This window comes from Chelonia mydas, chromosome 25 (assembly GCF_015237465.2).
Source record: "Chelonia mydas isolate rCheMyd1 chromosome 25, rCheMyd1.pri.v2, whole genome shotgun sequence".
NCBI lineage: Eukaryota > Metazoa > Chordata > Testudines > Cheloniidae > Chelonia > Chelonia mydas.
Window position 1 is genome coordinate 8,399,800 of NC_057858.1, and position 7,993 is coordinate 8,407,792.

At 50.5% G+C, this 7,993-nt stretch overlaps 1 long non-coding RNA gene across 1 annotated transcript in view; it reads right to left on the minus strand.

Annotated features, from left to right (window-relative positions):
* The window catches only part of LOC122463819, a 29,522-nt gene extending 24,993 nt beyond the window's left edge, over nt 1-4,529 (minus strand). Inside the window, exons 1-2 of the long non-coding RNA XR_006287442.1 lie at nt 4,454-4,529; nt 2,213-2,301 (exon numbers count right to left, since the gene is read on the minus strand). This is a non-coding gene — a long non-coding RNA (uncharacterized LOC122463819). The remainder of the gene's footprint in view (nt 1-2,212; nt 2,302-4,453) is intronic.
* Between the last annotated feature and the right edge of the window lie 3,464 nt (nt 4,530-7,993).

The window sequence follows — 7,993 nt, forward strand, 5'->3', positions numbered from 1 at the left end:
GTAAGGCCTTGATGAGCTGCTCGTGGGCCTCTCGGGCTCACTGCAGACAGACGGGAGGAAAGAGGCTGTTTAAGCTGAACAGGAGCAGGGGCTGTGTGGCAAAGCGTCCTCCCCGCAGTTCAGCTCAGCGGCTGGTGAGCAATCAGCATTCAGCAAAGCACCAGGAACCGCTTATGTTTAGGGGTGGGTACGGGGGGGGCTCAGTCATTCGAGAATCAGCAAAATCACACCGGCCAATTGCAGGGCGATTGGATTGGGTTAACCTGCTTCCGAGCGGCTGTATTCCCGGCAGCAACCCTGGATAACCACGGCACAGCACTGGCACGGCCCAGAGAGACGCCCACTCCCAGGGAAACCCGGCTCACTGCGCCGGCAAAGGCAGAGCCTGTGACTCGGTGACAGCATAGCCCAGGCCGGTCTTTAGGGATGAAGGTTACCAGCCTGAGAAGCAAAAGCCGCCTATTGATGTAGGGGACAGGCCAGCCAGCACAATCCCAGGCAGGGCTCGCAGCAATCGCTCTCTCTCATGGCAGCGGATAACTCAACATGTCAGAGACTTGCCAACCTCATGAAACCTCCTGCAAAGATTTCTTCTCTTTTTTTGGCCTTGCCAACCAAAGCTGTGGCCACGGCCTCTTCCCTGTGCCAGCCGCGGATGGCAACTGAGCAGCATAGTGCCTATTGTCTCCCCCGAGACTGGCTCATCTCCACCTCTGCTGACAACGGCCCTGGGGCAGGCTTGAGATGGACGGTGCATGAGCTGGTGCTCCAGGACCTGCGCAGGCCGTGACGGGGCCAGGAGGGCCGTGGCGACCGTGGGCTGGAATGCGAGAGCGCCGCACCGGGGGATGTTGAAGGCGACTCCAGGTGGGGCGGTAGGGCGCAGGTAAGAAAAGGGAAAATGTGGGTGAAACAGCAGGAATGTGTCTCCTGCTGCTGAGACTGGTTAGGCCCCTGGGATAGTCTCCCCGGGTGAGCGATGGGGCCCCACAGATGGAAAACCACAGCGTGGCAAAGCACTGGAGAGGGCGCTGCAGGGGACTTGGAGAGGATCAACTAGAGGAGCCCTAACAGGGTTTTTCAGTCTCTGGTTCTGCTCCACTGTAATGAAACCAGGGGACAGCAGCTGCCTCCCTCCCCCTCAGGAGAGGAACACGTGGGGGCCAAGGAGCGACAGCCACAAATGGAACTCACCTGCCAGAACGAGAGGTATCCACTTCTTATCCAGTCCAACGTCCGCTGGAAGAGATACAGGCTCCTTCTTGATCTGCCAGGCCTTAGGCCTTGCATGTATGGTAGGATAAGCATTTCCTTGTACTTGAGAGGGGACAGCGCCTCAGCTGGCATTAATCAGCTCAGCTCCAGCAGTACTGCCTAGCGGCTAGAGCACTAGGCGGGGACTCAGGATACCTGGGTTCTGTTTCTGGCCCTCCCACTGGCCTGCTGGGTGATCTTGGGCAAGTCACTTCCCCGCCTTCTGACTCAGTTTCCCCAACTGTAAAATGGAGATAATAATGCTGGCCTAATTTGCAAAGTGCTTTGAGATCTACCAATGTAAAGAGCGAGGTGGCATTATTATTAAGCTCAGTGGACTTAGAGAGATTAACATCTGCTGAGTGTCTGATGTCAGGGTGTTTGTGTTTATCATGTGAGCAGCATGAGGTTTATGATGTCCTCAGTGATTCATTTATTTGCTCGAGTTTTGTAAGTGATGTGAAGGGTAAGTACATTGGCAGTCGCCTAGCAACCGGGTTGGGTTTTTTAATGAAATGTTTTGGTGTCTTGTCTTTGGAACAGAGAGATGGATAGATCTGCAGGACAGGAACTCTGAGTGGCAAATAAAAAGACAAGGAACTTAGAATTGGCTGTAAGCAGACAGGCGGGGGGTGGGTGTCTCTGTAGAGCACAGCACAAGAAGACAGTGATCTGCTGTTATGGCCTCTTTCCTCTGAAGTTAGGTGAATTCATAAAACCATCCTTTAAGATATTCCATCTAAAATCTCTCCTGTCTCTGACCCCATGTGGAGTTCTGCGATCTAATCTTGCTTAGGGCGCCAGAGTCTCCGAGGCCAGTGCTGAGGTTTCAAGCCAGCTTTGTAATGCAAGATCATCTCTCTTTTATCGCTTGCCACTGAGCAGGAGACATGAACTGGGGCTGGTCTGTATATCGCGCCCTTTGCAGCGACGACATTTACAACTTTGTTATACATACCTTTGAGACCAGGTTATCTGCACCCTGGAGAGATGCTGCCAGGTTATCTGCACCCTTGGAGACTTGTCCTCTGTGTGCCTCTGACATTCCTACAAAGGCAGAGGAGGTGTGCAAAGCTGACTAGGGGTCCCAGCATGCCGTTCCTCACAGTGCTGGCTGACTGAATGGATCTCTGTGTGCAATGTGTGTGAGCCGGCCGGAAAGGGGCCCGGATCAGGGAGGGAGCCCAGGTTGTCTGACAGCCTGCAGACCCCTAGTGCCATCCTGGGAAAAGCAGGCCAAAAGGCACACCGGTCCACGGCCATCGTCCCCTCTCCAGAGCTCAAAATACCGCTATATGCATGCACACACATACATATAAATACACACACACACACCCCTCAACGCACACGTACATTCACACATCTAAACACACACACACTCATATGTATAAATACACACACACACACACACACCTTCAACGCACACGTACATTCACACATTTAAACACACACACACTATGTATAAATACACACACACACACCCCAACGCACACGTACATTCACACATCTAAACACACACACACTCATATGTATAAATACACACACACACACCCCTCAACGCACACGTACATTCACACATCTAAACACACACACACTCATATGTATAAATACACACACACCCCTCAATGCACACGTACATTCACACATGTAAACACACACACACTCATATGTATAAATACACACACACCCCTCAATGCACACGTACATTCACACATGTAAACACACACACACTCATATGTATAAATACACACACACACACCCCTCAACGCACACGTACATTCACATATGTAAACACACTTACATCCCTTTACACACACATACATATAAATACACACACCCCTCTACGCACACGTACACACATGTAAACACATACGCTTACACCCCTATATGAAAACAAACTCATACATGTAAACACACACCTCCCAAAGCATGCACACACACACACACAAACACACACACACTCCAGTGCACACATAGGGTATGTCTACTCTGCATCTGGGAGCAAGCACCGTAAAAATAGCCGTGTAGCTCACGGTAGCACTGGCAACAGCTCCAGCTAGCTGGCCAGGGTCCCACGCGAGCTCGAGTCTGACCCACAGGGTCCAGGTAGGTTTGTTCTCAGGCGACCAGCCCAAGCGAGCCCAGTGCTACTTGCTGGCTCGAGCCAAGCTAGCATATGTCCATTTACTTGAGCTAGGAAGTTTGCTCCCAGCTGCAGTGTAGACATTCCCATACACTCATGCATGTAAACACACACACAGGCCCCTATTCACACACACACTCATATAAAAACACACACATATGCATAAACATACACCCCCTAAAGCACACACACATCTACGTGTATACACATTTCACACCTTTACAGTCACACATATAAAGGCAATCATACCCCCCACTCACCAATCATACGCCCCTACTCACATAGACATAAATATCTGTGTGCGCATAATATGTATACACTGTCCACTGCACACAAACAGATTTATACATACACAGACCCCCTACAAACACACACTGACGCACAATTTTAGAAATATCTAAATACCCTTTCCACATACACGCACCCACACACTGAAAAGCACACACAAACAAATCTATCCATCTGCACACGTGTAAATACCTCCATACACACACACCCCTCCTGTACACACCCCTAAACATAATCACATGACTACACACACCCCGTGGACACATATCAACACATACTCACACCTACATCGGTTCCTACACATCTACACCCATATAAATATATACCCTTTTACAGACACCCCTGCATGTGAACATGCATCAGTACAGTCACACACATATGTAAATATACACACATATACATACAAGCACACACCTACACATAGACAAATATATGCGCATATAAGATATCCTCAAACACATGCATTCATTGTGCACTAAAGTCAATGGAAAGTCTCTTGCTCCATGGGGTAACTTGCCCAGTACTGGATGTACACGGCCTGTCCAGGGAATACTGTTGTTACTCTAGGCACCAGGAGTGGACAGAACATTGTCGACAGCTGTGATTCTAAATAATCCAGCTGCATCCTGCTCTCTGGCCAAACTACCACAAAGTAACAAAGCTCTTTTCTCTGGCTTCAGCCCTAGCTTCCAGGGAACAGCTGCTTTGATGATGTTAATCTGAGCCGTTAAAATAAAAGATGAAAGTTGAATAAACATTTGAACTTACCAGCAGAGAAAGAAGCGATTCAACTTCGGCCATGGAATGGTTAATGCAGGGAAGGTTTGTTCAGGGGACCTGGCTGATGCAGAAAAAAGCTTGGTCAAAATCTAGACAGGGCAAACCTGTTACTACAGAGAATTCTCTCCCAGGTGTCTGGCTGCTGGGTCTTGCCCACCACATCCTCAGGGTCTAACCGATCCCCATATTTGGGGTTGGGAAGGAATTTTCTCCTGGATCAGATTGGCAGAGACCCTGGGGTTTTTTGTCTTCCCTCTGCAGCATGGGGCACGGGTCACTTGCAGGTTTAAACTAGTGTAAGTGGTGGATTGTCTGTAACTTGAAGTCTTGACATCATGATTTGAGGATGTCAGTAACTCAGCCAGAGGCTAGGGGACTATCACAGGAGTGGGGGGTTGAGGCTCGGTGGCCTGAAATGGGCAGGAGGTCAGACTAGTCGATCACGATGGTCCCTTCTGACCTTAAAGTCTCTGAGTCCATGTCTGAGGTGACACTCTGGGGTGATACAAGGGCATGATTGCATTAGGGCTATGGGGTGTCTCGAGAAAGGCTGCTCCCAGACACAAGGCAGGTATGTTGCAAGGAGATGATGTGCTGGGTGAGGGATCAGGGAATTTTAGATCCCTGTTTTCAGAGGTGCTGGTGTAACTCCCGCCAGAATGTGGATGTTTGTCTCCCTGTAATGGCCAGTCCACAGAAGACTGCTGCTTCACCCAGCTGAGGGACTGACTACATTGCAATTGCGGGGTGACGGCCGCTCGAGCTGACATACCTGAGCTAGCTTTCAAATCTAACTAGATCAGGTTCCAGAGCAGTGAAGCCGCATCAGTGCTGGCTTCAGCATGGGCTAACCACCAGAGCAAGACCCCAGGGCTCTGGGTGGGCTTGTCCAACCTTTGCCATGCAGCTGCATTTTCACAGCTCCAGGACCTACACTAGCTTGGATACGTCTGCTTGAAATGCAAGCATGCCCCATGACAGGGGTGCTTTGAGCCATTGAAGCAAACTGTAAACCCTGTATAGAATGGAAACTACTTCAAGCCAGGGGGTTCCATCACCTGTGCCCCATGATTGCAGTGTAGACATCCCCTAAGTCTGGGTCATTTAGCTCAAGCCGTAGCAACTCATGCTTTTAGCCCCCTGGCAGTATAAAGTGGCCTTAAAGGGGGCAGAAATGGCCCCCTGTGCACAGGGCCTCCTTGGCCAGCTTAGAACTGGCATAAGGGCCCTACCCTGCTTCCAGCCCCTGGCACTGGTGGATGGATTGGAGGGATCAGGGTATGGCCAGGTATACTGCCTGATGGCTATTGTCTGCATCCCAGGGCCCATAGGTGGCTGTTTGAAATAAAGTGCAAGCTAGAGCACCCAGTGGTTAGAGCGGGGCGGGGGATGGGCATCAGGACTCCTGGGTCCTATTCCCAGCTCTGTGACGTTGCACTCCATATGCTTTATAAAAATATCTTTATGAGTGTAAATATGATGTAACTGGAATATGCTTTATGCAAAAGGTCTCTTGTAAGGTATCATTACAAAGCTTATAATCTACTGAGTGTGGTCATCCTATTTGTATGAATGTGTCAGTCTTGTATCTGAAACTAGGGTTATGTAGCATAACTCTGAGGTCCTATTGTAATTATGCAAAGTGTGGGCCATTCATGGCAGTCTAGAATCTTGATGGCTCCCATTAACCAGGAAAACTGACTGTAGATGGCTCTGTTTACTTGTAGCCTTCCTGTATATGTGTGTGCCAACCAGTGGGTAATGAAGTCTCACAGGACATGGGAACATGTCACACAATCCTGGAATCCATCTTAAACCTGGTGCTTTTCCATTTAAAAGGAGGGGTGGGAACCCAGAGAGAGACAAAGGATTCCCGCCTTGTGCCAAAGATATAAAAGGGGATGGAACAGAACAAAGGTGGACGCCAGTCATGAGAAATCCTCTAGTTATCACCTGAGCTGAAACTAACAAGGACTGAAGGGGAAAGGATTGGGCCCAGACTAGGAAGGAGTCTAGTCTGTGAAAGAAGCTTATTGGAACATCTCTGAGGGTCAGATTTTATTTGTATTCAGTTTCTTAATGTATTAGGCTTAGATTTGCGTGTTTTGTTTAATTTTGCTTGGTCATGTACTTTGTTCTGTCTGTTATTACTTGGAACCACTTAAATCCTACTTTTTATACTTAATAAAATCACTTTTGTTTATTAATTGACCCAGAGTAAGTGATTAATACCTGGGGGAGCAAACAGCTGTGCATATCTCTGTATCAGCGTTATAGAGGGTGGACAACTTATGAGTTTACCCTGTAAATTTTATATAGAGTAAAATGGATTTATTTGGGGTTTGGATCCCCTTGGGAGCTGGGTGTCTGGGTGCTGGAGACAGGAGTACTTGCTGAGCTGTTTTCAGTTAAGTCTGCAGCTTTGGGGTGGTGGTTTGGACCCTGGGTCTGTATTGCAGCCGGCTGGCTCAACAAGCCAGGGTTCTGAAGTCCGAAACTAGCAGAGAAAACAGGCTCAGAGGTAATCTCAGCACATTAGGTGACAGTCCCAAGGGGTCTGCCTGACCGAACCCGTCCCAATGTAATCTAGTGGTTGGAGAGGGCGAGTAACAATTAAGACTCCTGGGTGTGGCTCCTGCCACTGACTCACAGCAAGGCAGGTGACTTTCTGTCTCTCGGTTTCCCCATCTGTGAAACGGGGATAATGACCCTTCTCTCTCCAGCTAAGAGCTGTTGCTGGGGCCCCATTGAGCCACGGTGAGACTGAGGGCTGAGCAGGCTCACGGCTGGTAATTACTCTTATTATTGCAGCCTACGCCGCTTCCAGGGGAGGGTGGGTCCCGGGATGGGCCAGGGAGCTGCCAAGAGCCTCCGGAGTTGCTGGCGGAAACAAAACAGGGCAATAAAGCCAGAGGAAAGAGCGAGGGAAAGCCTGGGAGACAAAAGAGGCCAAGGCTTTGGCGGAGGGGGGGGGAGGGGGTCAGATAGCTCAGTGGTTTGAGCATTGGCCTGCTAAACCCAGGGTTGTGAGCTCAATCCTTGAGAGGGCCATTTAGGGATCTGGGGCAAAAATTGGGGGATTGGTCCCGCTTCGAGCAGGGGGTTGGACTAGATGACCTCCTGAGGTCCCTTCCAACCCTGATATTCTATGATTCTGTGACCCTGGCTGCATCTGCAGACCGGGGTGCAGGATTGGAACCATTTGCCTAGTGGGGGGGCTGCGAGTCATCGCACCAACCTGCAAACCCAGTGATGGGGAGCCGCTTCAAGCTGCTCCCCCAGCTCCAGCACTTAACTCGGCGGGGGCAGGGGCCCTGCCGGGTGCCAGCGCCCGGCCAGAGGCTCCCCTGGCTGGGCAGGGAACCAAGGAGCCTGTTCGGGGCGGGGGGCAGCTTCTCCCCCCACCCCATATCAAACCCCAGCTGCCGCCCGCCCCTTTCCCCGGGCCCCATTGGCTACTTTGTAGCCAGCCCAGCGCTGCTATTGGCTGGCGGCTCCGTCAACCCCCCCCTCCCCCGACTTCGCCTT